Genomic DNA, 13,800 nt, shown 5'->3' on the forward strand with positions numbered 1-13,800 from the left:
CTAGCAGAAGGTACCATTTCCTTAGCAATAAAAAAGGAAAATGTAACAGGTATTTAAATAAATATACAGCAATCATTTGCAAAATGGCCACTTTAGGACTGCAGCTGCTTGCCTCTGCCCAATTTAAAAGGCCAGTCCTAGAAAAGCATGCTGGGAAAAGTTTGTCTTACCAGAACTTTTTATGTTACACAGAATTAGTAGGGACTAGCTAGTTACTGGGAAAGGTGGTTCTATGGAAGGGGCTGGTTTAGTGCTGTTCTATCACTACCAGTAGACTCCAAAAATAGCCATTTTAAATATTAGACTGGGTGTTGCCACAAGTTTGTTCACAGTAGTTAAGAAGTGTTCCTTAGATTGTAGTACTGTATAAAATCAGTCCCTTATTTATATCATGATATATCCTTGCCTGTGTACCACAAAATGAGCTAGGTTTAACAATATGTTTACAATATTTGAAGGTTTATTTCTGTTGTAATTACTGAAGGAAAAGGGACTATTCCTAAGAGCCTCTAGTGATATAGATGATAGATTACAGGATCAGGACCTAAAATTGAACACAAGAACAGCTATACTGGGTCAGACCAAAGGTCCATCTAGGCCAGTATCCTGTCTTCTAACAGTGCCCCAGAGTGCCAATGCCAGGTGCCCCAGAGGGAATGAACCGAACAGGTAAACATCAAGTGATCCATCCCATCACCCATGCCCAGCTTCTGGCAAACAGAGGCTAGGGACACCATCCCTGTCCATCCTGGTTAATAGCCATTGATGGACCTATCTTCCATGCAGGGCCGGCTCCAGGCACCAGCCTGGCAAGCAGGTGCTTGGGGCGGCCGCTCCAGAGAGGGGCGGCACGTCCAGCTGTTCGGCTGCAATTCGGCGGAAGGTCTCTCACTCCCGCTCCAAGCGAAGGACCTCCCGCTGAATTGCCATCGCAAATCACAATCGCGGCTTTTTTTTTTTTTTTTTTTGGGCTGCTTGGAGCGGCCAAAACCCTGGAGCCGGCCCTGCTTCCATGAACTTATCTAGTTCTTTTTTGAACTCTGAAATTAAACACTTTTACATGTGAGCAACTTTATGCACATGAATATTTACACTGAAGTCAATAAGGCTCAGATCCACAAAGGGACTTGGGTGACACAACGCTGAGCCTTGTAATATCTAACTTTTAAGCACCTAGCCACCCAGTGGAATCCACAAAGCCTGACTTAGGTGCCTAGGCTCCCTATATGATGGGACGTGATGGGTGCCTGAGAATTGGATCCACAAAAGCCAGCATGCTAAACCAGCAGATGCTGAGGAGAGGAGTGTGTCCTAAGCCCCACTCCTCTCAGGAAGCTAGACACCTAACTGCTTGCAATCCACAGCCAGGAACCCTCTTCTGGAGACAGGCACCAAAGCTGTTTCTTGCAAGCACAGCAGTGGTGCATGTTTAACTCCACACAAGACAGCCAAGGGGGAGAGCAGAGGTTTGTCTTATGACTGTTAGCCTAATGTTTAAGGTACTCTCCTGGGATGTGGGAGACCTCAGTTCAATTCCCCCTTCCTGCTGGGGAAAGAGGATTTAAACAGGGATTTCCCACCTCCCTGGTTACTGCCCAAACCACTGGACTATGGGATATACTGATGTGGGGACATCTCAAACTCTCCAGTTGAAGCTGTTCCACTTTGTATTAAATAATGAATACATTAAATATGCATTGGACCAGCAAAAGAGTGAGAATGGCTCTATAACCCAGTGGCTAGGTCACTCTTCACAGGTGGGAGACACATGTTCAGATCCCTTTTTCTGACCATGCCTCTTCAGAGAATTGAACTGGGGTGTCCCACATCTCAGGTAAGTGTCCTAGCCACTGGCTGAGAGTTATAAGGAACGCTGTTTCCTTTCCTCTCTTCACCCCACCTTGGGCTGGTTGGTGTGGAGTTAAGCATGCTCAGATAACGAGGCCTGCAAGCAAGATAAGCTTCACCAAACCAGGTGAAGATAGGTGGGGGAATGCCTAGGTATGAGATAGGCATCTGGGCACCTGCCTGAGGCAGCAATGCACATGCCCAGTTTTGTACCTGAACCCCTCTGAGGAAGACTTGGGAAGCATGATAACAAAGGTAAGGTTTATTCCCCTCACTAACTTTTCCCCTCCCTCCCCCTCACTAGCCCTGGAAATTGTTCCTGGACCCAAAGCTCTAGGAACAAATTTACAAACACAAAATGAGATAGCTATCTGCACCTAGCTAGATACACAACCCAGTCAGACACTTAGGCAACTAAAGAACTTTTATAGTGAAAGTTTAGGCATCTACAGGGTTAGGTGGCAGCTGAGTGCCGGGTTTGTGGATTGCAGTAGCATCTATGTGGATTGAGGTTTTACAGTTTTAATCTAAGTAAAACAATAAAGAACAACATTATATATATATATATATATAAACTTTTAAAAATTTTCCACATTTTTTAGATGTTTAACTGATTTTTTTACTTCCACTTTCATTTTTTGCTTGTTAAATATCCTTAATCTCTTAAATTCTGCTGCGAGAGAAGTGGGCACCCTTAAAATCTTGATAGTGACAACTCTACATATCTAAATATACTCTGGTGTTTGTGCTTTTCCACATTCTAAGTGTAGAATTCTGCTTCTCTTTGAATGGGACTAGTTGCATGAGTTCTGCTTTTGAAAGTCTTGACCCAAGATTTTAAATAGTGTCCATGGTACTAACTACAGCTGACCTAGGTGACAGGATTCCTAGGTGACTGGAACCTCAGTGCATAACGCAGCACCCTGAGACACATTTTGCCTCAAAAGAGTACCAATAAGTCCCTGATCCTGCGTGTGTTTACACAGTGAGAGTAATTCCGTTGACTAATAGGACTACTCATGCTCAAGTCTTGCAAGATTGAGACCCTAGTTTGGTTGCAGCAAAGAAGCTTCACCACAGTACAGCGGGGATGTTGTTAACTCATTAAATTGGTACTGGGGTGTGATAATTGAAAATATACGTGGAAGGCATTTCTGAAACTCATTCTGCAGTGCTTTATATGGAATTATGAAAACAAACATTTAACCACACTAGCTGATCCAAAAATTGAGTGCCACGAACGTGCTGTGTAAAAATAGATATACTTAAAAAATAGTAGAAACAGTGTATGAATTAAAAGATACTTCCTGTTTACATCAGTTATAAGTCTGAAAAACATAAGGGCACACCAGATGCTGAAACACAACCCCTCTCCCCAAACCATTTAATTCTGGAATTCACATAAATTTTAATGAGGCTTTATAATGGAACAGCAATCCCGTCACATGAGTCAGTAACTGCTTCCCATCCCAAAATAGACTGCAAGTCTCTAATTTATACTCATTGCATTATTTTTTAGTAAAATATTCTCTTTTCCCATTTCCTTGTGCCCTCAATGTCTGGGAAAGCATGGTATAGATCCCCAGTTGTCTGTCTGCATGCTACATTGGTGTGACATGTTGAGAAAGAAAATCAAACACACTTAAGTATTTTTGAGTTTGCAGAATCTTCACTAACATGCGTTTTTTTTACATCAGCTAAGCATTTTACTGAACATCTGTATGCCTGCAAACAGCTTTGTATTCTTTTTACTGCTTTTGGCAGTGCATTTCAAAATTTGAGCTGGAATTAGACCCTCCAGCCCCAATTCTGCAAGCAGCTCAATTTGGGCAGAACTCTTCCCATTCAGAGGACACATTTGCATCTAGTGACCATAACAGGTATTTCTGTTGAAGTCACATGATACTGTTTCTGCTTCCCTGACTGGCTGAGTCTACCATTACCTGTTAGGTTCACTCCCTGTGGGACACCTGGCATTGGCCACTGTCGGTAGACAGGATACTAGGCTAGATGGACCTTTGGTCTGACCCAGTATGGCCGTTCTTATGTTCTTATGTACCACTCCTGGTAAAGAATATCAGTCAGCAGAAGCTATTAGTCTCTATCTCATTGGTATATGCTGCATTTTGTGTGTTCACTTTGAACCAGTTAAATTAATTAACTAGTGTTTTTCTATCATTGAAGTAATATCTAGGAGCCCCAGTCATGGGTCAGAACCCCGTTGTGCTACTCACTGAACAAACAGAACAAAAAAATAGCTTGTGCCCCAAAAAGCTTATTGTGTGCTATGGTAATTTTCATGGGATTTACAAACCCATGTTGAGCACAGGCAGAAGGGAGAGGAGAGTCTTCCCTTGTGATGCGGTGTACCAACCCTGCACCAGAGAGGTGAGAGTTAACAAACTGCTCTGGGCCCACGAGGCCAGGCCCCCTTGACTCTGCTGGGCATGCTCCCAGTGTAAGGGGAGCATGTGTTTCCTTTTGAATGCTCAACTCACTCTGGGCTGACTGAGGACGAGAGCAGTTGCAGCAACCTCCTGCCGGGAAGCCACCGGGACTTCAAGCCCACGGGGTCAAGTCTCCTAGCCATGCTATGGGAAGCCAGTTGACCATGGAAACCAAAGGGGATGACCCGCTGTTGCCAGCAGAGGAGACTCCAGAGATGAATCAGAGAGAACACAAGAGGGATCCTGTGTCCAACCCCGAGATGACTGGGGTAGAGACTGGAACTAGGGTAGGAAGCGACCAAGGGAATGACGTTGTGGGTACCAGGACCTGAACTCTGTGTCAGGGTACACTGTTTCATAGGTCTCTGGGTCGGAAGGGTGGGCCCGGGTTCCCCGACCCTCACTGTATCTAATCAGAATAAGTGATGTCCAAGCTGTGTTTGCTTGGCTGCTTTACCAGCAGTAGACAATAACCTCCTATACATTAAGTGTCAGCCAGTGGGAAAAGGTCTGCTGTAGTCTTCCCATGCTCGCTCAGAAGATAATTATTTTCTCCCTAGGGCAATGAGTACTTTCAAAAACAAATCCAGAGATGATATGTTTCTGCCCCGAGGTTAAGCAAACATAGTTCTGTTTTTTAACAAGGGGGAATCTACTATATTTGGAAGGCAGAGCCAGAGCGGACACATGGAATTCAGTTTTTTTCTTAATGGCCGTGGGTTTTTTTAAAGTAAATTAGTATATGATACAAATACATATCTATGCATATTATGTATCTAAAGTTGCATTCCTGGGGCACTCACAAGTGTGCACACACACACACACACACACACACACCTTTATGGGATGCAGTTAAAAATGTTACACATATAGCTACCTGGTACAAAACAATAAAAGCAATGAAATGAAAAGCTAAGCCACCTAACAGTACATATCCTCCATTCCTCCACCTACAGGCAGACACATCTTGCCAGTACTACTACTGCCATACAACACACCATAGTCTTAACTCAGCTCCCTCAACCTTCTCTTCTTCATGCAATCATTCCCTATGCTTCCCTCTCCCAACACCAAGAGGGGAATGTTTGGTGATGTAGCAGTGGTTGTTTGATAAAGGGAGTGACGGAAGGCTGACATTCCTAGGGAAACAGAGCTAAAATTGTGAGCTGATATTTTCAAAGTTGCCTAAGGGATTTATACGCTCCATTAAAAAAAATTCCAGCACAACAATATCATGTTGTGTAACAACTGCTGTTTAAATATATTCACCAGCAAACCAAACACTAAAACACTCTACACAGAAATTAGGAAACAGTTTATTTTTAAAAAATCAGTCTTCATCCAGCCCCATTCAACACATGTAAATCACCCGTCACACTCTAAGCAAAAGCGCCTGCTCAGTATTTTCAAAACAGGGCCAGAAGCTACCCCCAGGACAGTTGGGATCTGCTATTATAGGACCCCAGCCAGAGTTTCAGTCCTCTACAGCAGCACCAAGAGCAATGAAGAAGCCAATGGTGAGAGAAATCCACATTGATTACAATTGATTAATGCATTTTATAGTGGGGAGGAAGAAATTTGGCAAACAATGCTTAGTGGAAGCTTTGGGTCAAAAACTTTGAAAACCAGTGAGCTCTCTAGGCAAGTCCTAGTTCTCATGAAACTGAGGGGAAGAAACCCTTGGGTTTAAATTCCTTTTATCAACATGATAAATGAATTTTTCCTCAGCCACATGCATACGCTTACAATATCGGTCTAGTTGCTGCTGGCTAGTTCTGTAACAGTATTGTTAATTTGTATAAAGCACACTCTTTAGCAGCACCATGTACTCAGTATATTTTTTACTTAGCAAATTAAGAATGTTTGGGGCATGTGGAGGCATGACATTTAAGATCAAGTTGCTTAAAACAATGCTGCAAGTGTGTTTTGGAAACAGAAAGCGCCTGCCCCAAGGGGGAATGGTGTATTGAATAGGGAGACTCAGTGGACTGAATTAGCTTTTCGTTTTCACAATTTTGTTTAAATTTTCTCTTTGACCAGAAATACACGATGCTTGAAATTATTGGAGGGCAATGCCAGCACCACCCTCTTATCTGGTGTATAGTAATCATGGACAAGTACATTGGCACTCAGCAAATCACATCCCATACTTCACTGCAGCTGTACAGGTGCTGTAGTGGATCACAAGCAAAATTTAGCTTGTTCTGGTTTTTCTAAGTAAAGAAAGATATAATTAGTGAAAATTATATGACAAAAATATACAGCAGAGATGAAAACATGGTGAATAAGTGGGAAAATACTCATCCTCATCTCAGTGAGGGGGACATTTAATCAGATAGCAGGGTGAATATACTGTCATTGGAAGAGAAATGTGGGAGAGCCTAGGCTTGGGAAAATTCCTCCCCTCGGCCTTATTAGGTCAGGGGACTGTTCCTGATTGAACCAAGAAAAGGGATGCACTGCTCCCAGGTGTTACCTATCAGCTCTGTGTTCTTGGGGAACCAGGGCATAGTACCCAGCCTGTCTGGCTCACAAAAGACCTCCCCCCCTTAACCCTTGCTTGAACCAAAACCGATCAGAAGGAAGACTTACAAAAAGCAACGAAAAGGCAGTGGGAGACACACCTAAACCCCTGGGATAAAGGTGACAGAATTAAGGAAACTCCCCTAGCCTCATTTGCATTGATGATAGGACAGGGGAGCATCTCCATTAGCATACAGAATGGAGAACAGAGATTCCAAGGCAAGAACCGCACGGAACTCTGGGATCAGAAAAGCAGGGAAGCACTGCATGATGGGGGATCTTTGTCCAGATGTTAATGAACCCACGCCTGCACACACCCAGCTCAGTAGTTATCAGACCAATGCTAGTAAAAAATCCTTTATTGGTATCCAAAATAGTGAAGTTCCCTAATTGCATTGTGAGCTCCCTCCAAGGAACACTGCCCTTAGCCAGGAATGATCAGTTCCATGTTTGTGACACCCTAAAGAGAAATCTAATCTCGGGCTTGAATAAAAGGTGCTACTATCGTCAGGTGACATTTTACTGATAGAGTCACATTTCCCTAATGCAACAAATCTCCCACCATAATTCATGTGTAAGGAAGAGTCCAGAATTGAATCAATGCTTCTCAAACAACATTATGGAGAAGAAAGCAGATACTGTTGACATACAGAAAGCATAATGGGAAAATCAGGTAGGTTTTAAAAAATGAACCTCTGGACGCAACTACACAGTAAATATTATGACACAAACTATGGGCTTATTCCAAAGCCGATGTAAATCAAACATTGAGAGAAACAGGTGGCTTCAGGCAGTGCAAAAACAGGATGTTAAAGACAGTGCAGATATCAAAGAAGTCTGCCACCCAACTAATTCCAGATCTTAATATGTAAAATATGAATTTATTTCTAGAATGTCTAAGTGTTCATGGATTAATACAGAATTTCTTGATATCCTGTTTTCTAGCAGGGAAGCCTAAGGAAAGACTAGACATTTCCCCATCCAAATAATGAATATTTTGGTTTTGTGTTGCTAATGTATGCAAGCAAATAACTGATGGAGATGGGAAATAGCAATGTGCATATAGAGAAGTGAAAAGCTAAGGGTACATCTACACTACCCGCGGGTAGTGATCGATCTATAGGGGATCGATTTATCGTGTGTAGTGTAGATGCGGTAAATTGATCCCCGATCGCTCGCCCGTTGACTGCTGAACTCCAGCTCGGCGAGAGGCGGAAGCAAAGTCAATGGGGGAGCCGCGGCCGTCGATCCCGCGCCGCAGGGACATGAAGTAAGTAATTCTAAGTAGATCTAAGATACGTTGATTTCAGCTACGCTATTCTCGTAGCTGAAGTTATGTAACTTAGATCGATCCCACCCCCTAGCGTAGACCAGGCCTAAGACTTTAAGAGAGACATTCATCCAATTCTTTGCTGATAAAAGCTGACCATGATGGTGATGGGTCTCCATCAGCCATGTTCTTCTGTTCAAAACGAACACCACACTTTGACTCAGACTGAAATCACTCTGAGGTTAATCAAAATACCAGCTGCCCCCTTTATTGAGCTGTGAAATATTTCTAGTCCCTTTGCAGCTGTGAGTACCTGAACTAATCTACAGGGCAGATCTTCTATAGGAGAGCTCTAAATAGTTTTATTGCAGGCAGTTTTGCCAGAGTATTAAATACTCTTTGTTCATTTAAGGGGTCTGATCAATGATTTTCTCTAAAGGAATGGGAATGCTATGTATAGAATAGAAGGTAGTTTTCTGGTAGCTTTTCATGATCTCAGAGATGCGAGAGCTCTATTAAAGGGTCCAAAGTTGCAAGCTACGGAGCATCATCACCCCCTTTTGAAATCAATAGAGCATGAAAGTGCTCAGCACCTTGCATGAGGTACACAACACTTTACAGGATTGAGCCCCCAGTTCAACTCCCTGTCAAAGAAAGATGGCATTTGAAGTCCTTTATTTCCTCTAACAAGCAGTATCCATCCAAAGGGAAAACAGACAGACAGATAACTAGTTTGTATTTTTGACAGATGGTAAATGATAAAGCAGCATTAAACCCAGCCAACCAGTATAAAGTATTCATTCTAGTGTCTGTGCATGTGTATGCGGCTTGGGGAATTATGCTCTAATTAACCTAGAGAATGTAGCATTTCTGTTACCCACAATGGGAAAAGTGAAATGAGTGTAGCAGATTTGGTGATGATTAACATAATGCCACTGGTAATAAAAACAAGAGAAAATATATGGGAATACTCTAAAAATGGAAGATGTAGATTCTGCTGGTGACACTTTTAAAGCATATTTGGAGGCATATTTTTGTATTTTTATTGGCAAGGACATTTATTTCAGAAGGTGCATAGTTCAGCAACTCATTACACTATCTAAATAATTGGACATCTCTAAGTTACGTACCCTAAAGAGCATAATACAACTCCACTGAGGACAAAGTCAGTGGAAGAGGAGTGAATTGAGCTTTTACTTTTAAAATATGTATAATCTCCAACAGGATTTTTTTAAGGCCAACACCTTTTCAAAGTTTGATGCAACTCTTGTTATTTATCTGCTATTTATTTGGTGCGAATATTCATGTCTACCCATATTAAATGACACTAGAGAAGTGAGGTGCAAATATTGTAATATTTTGTACTTATTTTTTTTAACTGTTTCTTTCCTGCTCAGCTATTTCTTTCTACAACAGTTTTCCCTGTGTGATTGGAAAATGGTTTCTGGTATTTTCATAAGGTCCAATTCTATACCCTTACAATGTGTAGTGAAGCATTCCATAGTAGTCCAAATGATTTCAATGGGACTACACCCAGGCTATGAGTAAAAGTGACAGCATCTGGGCATTAAAGTGTGCTGATAGTCAGAAAAGTGTTTTTGTTTGACATTTTTGGGGAAATCCTGCTTTCCTTTTACTCACATGAATAAAAGGAACAGAAATTGTCTGTTGGTGTTATGAGTTTCTTTTCCACTAATGACTTTCAAATACAGGGCATGATTCTTCCACCTTTACTCAGCTTGAGTACTAGGGGTACTCTAAGTAATCTGATTGATTTCAATGGCACAGTATAGGGAATTGCCCCCACATAAGTGAGTGGGGCGGAATTCACATATATTGCTGAGTGTACAAGTCATATTAAAACTTGTCTAACTACATACTATTAGCTCAACCTGAAATCTGCAAGTGGAGCTATGTTTTTGTTTCAGAATTTAGGGCTCACCCTGCCAAAAAATATCCATAGTCTGAGCTATGGAAAGCACAGAATGCTATAGATATTGTCACATTAGGAGGAGGTCTATGGATCTTCTGTGTGGAGAAGATAATTTTTGTAATAGTGGGTCTTTAGCTGGAAGTTTGTCACTGACTAATAATGTTATGGAAGGACTCAGAAGTTGGAGCTGTTACACAGTCTTACATGTTCTTTCTCAAAGCATGCCAGCAAGATTTTAGTCTTTGAAAAAAGTCGTGTTAGTTTGGTGATTCAAGGGGTTGTATTTGAGAGAAGCTGCTGCAAGTATCAAGAGACTTTGCTCTATGCCTTTCTCTCTCTCTAACAAGAGTTAATTCTTGGGCCAGAATAGCTTCCTGGGAATCAGGCATTGACCTTGGTTCTGAATGAGATAATTGCCTTACTATTTATGACTGCCTCCATTCCAATACCGGTTCACATATATTAAAATATCTTTCAATGCAATCTATCATCTGGGAGACAATAGGAAGAGTCAGCACCATCTGACCAGCCAGTTTTCTGTGAACCACCAGCACAAGCTCCATGGACCATGGAACACAGTGTGCAGGAGGTCAGACTAGATGATCATGGTGGTCCCTTGTAACCTTAAAGGATCTGAGTCTATGTAAGGAATGGATTACAGAGGCGGGCAGTTAGAGGCACATATCTATTTACAGTGAAAGAATAGAAAAGGATATACAAGGTGAATTCTTCGTATATTTTTTAGTCTTTGTGCATATTATATAATTGTGCTTGTACATCATTTCTCTTTCCCATCCCACGAGGATAAAACTATTACACTGTACTGTTTGACTTTATCTACCAGGAAGCAAAGTTAAATTCAGTTACCCAAGAGGCCATATTGGCTGCTCAGGAGAGAATGGACAATGGGTGGGGATCTTTATGATGAGATATTAATGGAAATTTCCTCCCTACTGAGCCACCTCCTACACATCTCATTGCTGGACAGGATGGTCTGGGCAAATAAAAACAGTACAATACTAATACAATACCATATTCATATTATATTATGTTAAATAGGCTGCTTATCCCAGTTAAAAGAATAACATAGCTAAATACCAACTAGCAAATGTAATAATAAAGTTACTCTTAGTAAATATACTCTTAAGGGTCAAGATCACTTTATCCATGATCTCCTGAGAATCTATATAAACTGTTATTTTGTATGCACTTGGGGTTTTAGTACTTCTTGAAAGGTTTGGTGCTCCAGGAATCTTCAGCTGGGGAGATACAACCAGTTGGAACAACACAAAGGGGCTGTGAACTGGGGGCAGAGGCTGGGTTGATGTGTATTTAAAAAAAATTAAAAAGCATTCTGAATATTTTAGGCTTTTTTGTTGTGAATACTAAGCCTTGGAAAAGATTTGGCACTTTCCCATGCTGTCTTCCTGCCAGGATTTACCCAGCTAGATTTGTTAATGCTGAATGGTCATGGTAATATCACATAAAGCAGGAGGAGTGTGATTTAGTTCAAATAGGCACTATTATTGTAAAGTCTACATTCAGTTCCAAGCATGCCCTGCTTTATTATGTTAGTTGATTTTTTGGTAAGAGCTGTGATTTTGGTTGGATGAGCAGAGGAGATTATAAGAAATGTGCTGGTTTTGCAAACAACAAATTTGGCAAACTTACTGTATAGTTTGGCTCCATACATGAGTAATATTAGTAGCTGATGTCTGATGACAAACTATCTCTAGGGACCTTACAATGGAGGAAGACTTAAATTTAGGCTTGGAAGGACTGGATTTTTATCCGTAGATGTTGGTAAACATTAATTTCACCATACTCACACAAACCAACAAAAAATTTCATTGACTATCTATAAATTTGGATAATTATCAAAGTAAAAACTGCTGCTTGACAACTTATTGGAGTTTCATAGAGGGATATTTACTTTGTCAATATCACATGTCAAAATATGCCATTTGTGTTTTAATGCTTATAAAGCTTTAAGTTTGAATCTCAAGGCCCACTATCATTAAATAATTATTGTTTCACTCCTCCATAATTGTGCATAACTGACAATTTCAATGAATAAAGATTGAAAAAATGCTTAAAAATAAAACACATTATCGGTGAGTTATTAAAAGTTAAAAACCAAATTCTGCCAAGTCTACACATATTAAATGTTAACACAAAAGGGAAATGGTTAAATGCAATTATTTTCAAGATACCGACTATGGCACTGCACCTCTAAGAGACATGTTCATTTGGCTTCTGATGTGTTGCACATAATGAGCAGGCAGAACCCTTCCCCCACACACAATATATGTGTATGTATAAATTAATATGGGCATGTGTATTTCTTCTCTGGCATATTTCTAGAATAGAACCTGAAAGCATTTAAACCAATAAAGATCTGTAAATACAGTTGAGCTTGTGGTTGAGAATCATTTAGAAATTGGCTACAGTATGCTAGGTTACGGGAAGCATATATTTTCCCTATCACCTGCAGGTTGGAGTAAGCTGTAGGTTATTTCCCTCTGTGCAGATGAGGGCCTGAGCCAAAGCCTTTTGAAATCAATGGTAAGACTCCCATTGTTTTCAGTGGGCTTTGGATCAGGCTAATAAGAAATCAAAATAAATTTCCCAGATTCATTAAAATTGCATAAAGAAAAAAAAGTTCTGCTGGTAGCTCTTCTCTGCACATTATAGCCAGATGTTCTTCATTTAGGCATCAGTTCAGCAAAACACTTAAGCCTGTGCTTAACTTTTCATTTCTATCATGACTTATGCCTATGCTTAAGTGTTTTGCTGAAACAGGGCATTAAACTTTTGATAACTTTACTGAATTGGATTTGTACATCCTTTCATTGCTGCATTTTAACAGACAGAAAAAGAAAATCTAAATGGGTGTTTTGTTGCTATGAGCAGTCTCATAAAATATCCTTAGAAATAAAAGCTGCATTTTAGCTATTGAATTTTTAATCTTTCACATTTTAGATTTTTCAGCTGATGGGCATAATGACAGGAAATGCAATTAATTCCAGTAATATGGAAATACATATTTCCATGCAACAACATTACATTAAAATGTTAAGGAGAGAAGGAAGAAATAAATGTAAGGGGAAAATAGAAGTTAGTTATCCCCTGGGTGCTAATTTTGTAGTTCACTTTCTAAATATATGCAGCAAAATGTGCGGTGAGAGCAAGGGAGAAGGGAAACACACAGCAGCAGTTGCTGAAAGGAAAGTCTAAGTACAAGTGTGAAGGCATTGACTCACCACTGGCACCTCCTCATGGCCAAGCATGGCAGTTCTTTCTCCCTTGGGGTCTCTTGCCAGTGGCTGCTCTGCAGTGGTCTGCCTCTGTCAGGGTTCCCTCCCCAATCTGAACTCTGGGGTACAGATGTGGGGACCCGCATGAAAGACCCCCTAAGCTTATTTCTACCAGCTTAGGTTAAAAACGTCCCCAAGGCACAAATCCTTCCCTTGTCCTTGGATGGTATTGCTGCCACCACCAAGTGAGTTAGATAAAGATTCAGGAAAAGGACCACTTGGAGTTCCTATTTCCCCAAAATATCCCCCCAAACCCCTTCACCCCCTTTCCTGGGGAGGCTTGAGAATAATATACCAGCCAATTGCTTTTAATAGAAGTACAGACCAGACCCTTTAGGTTTAGGACACTAAAATCAATCAGGTTCTTAAAAGAAGAACTTCATTATAAAGAAAAAAGTAAAAGACGTACCTCTGTAAAATCAGGATGGAAGATAGTTTTACAGGGTGATAAAAGGATTTAAA

This window comes from Chrysemys picta, chromosome 1 (assembly GCF_011386835.1).
Source record: "Chrysemys picta bellii isolate R12L10 chromosome 1, ASM1138683v2, whole genome shotgun sequence".
Lineage (NCBI taxonomy): Eukaryota > Metazoa > Chordata > Testudines > Emydidae > Chrysemys > Chrysemys picta.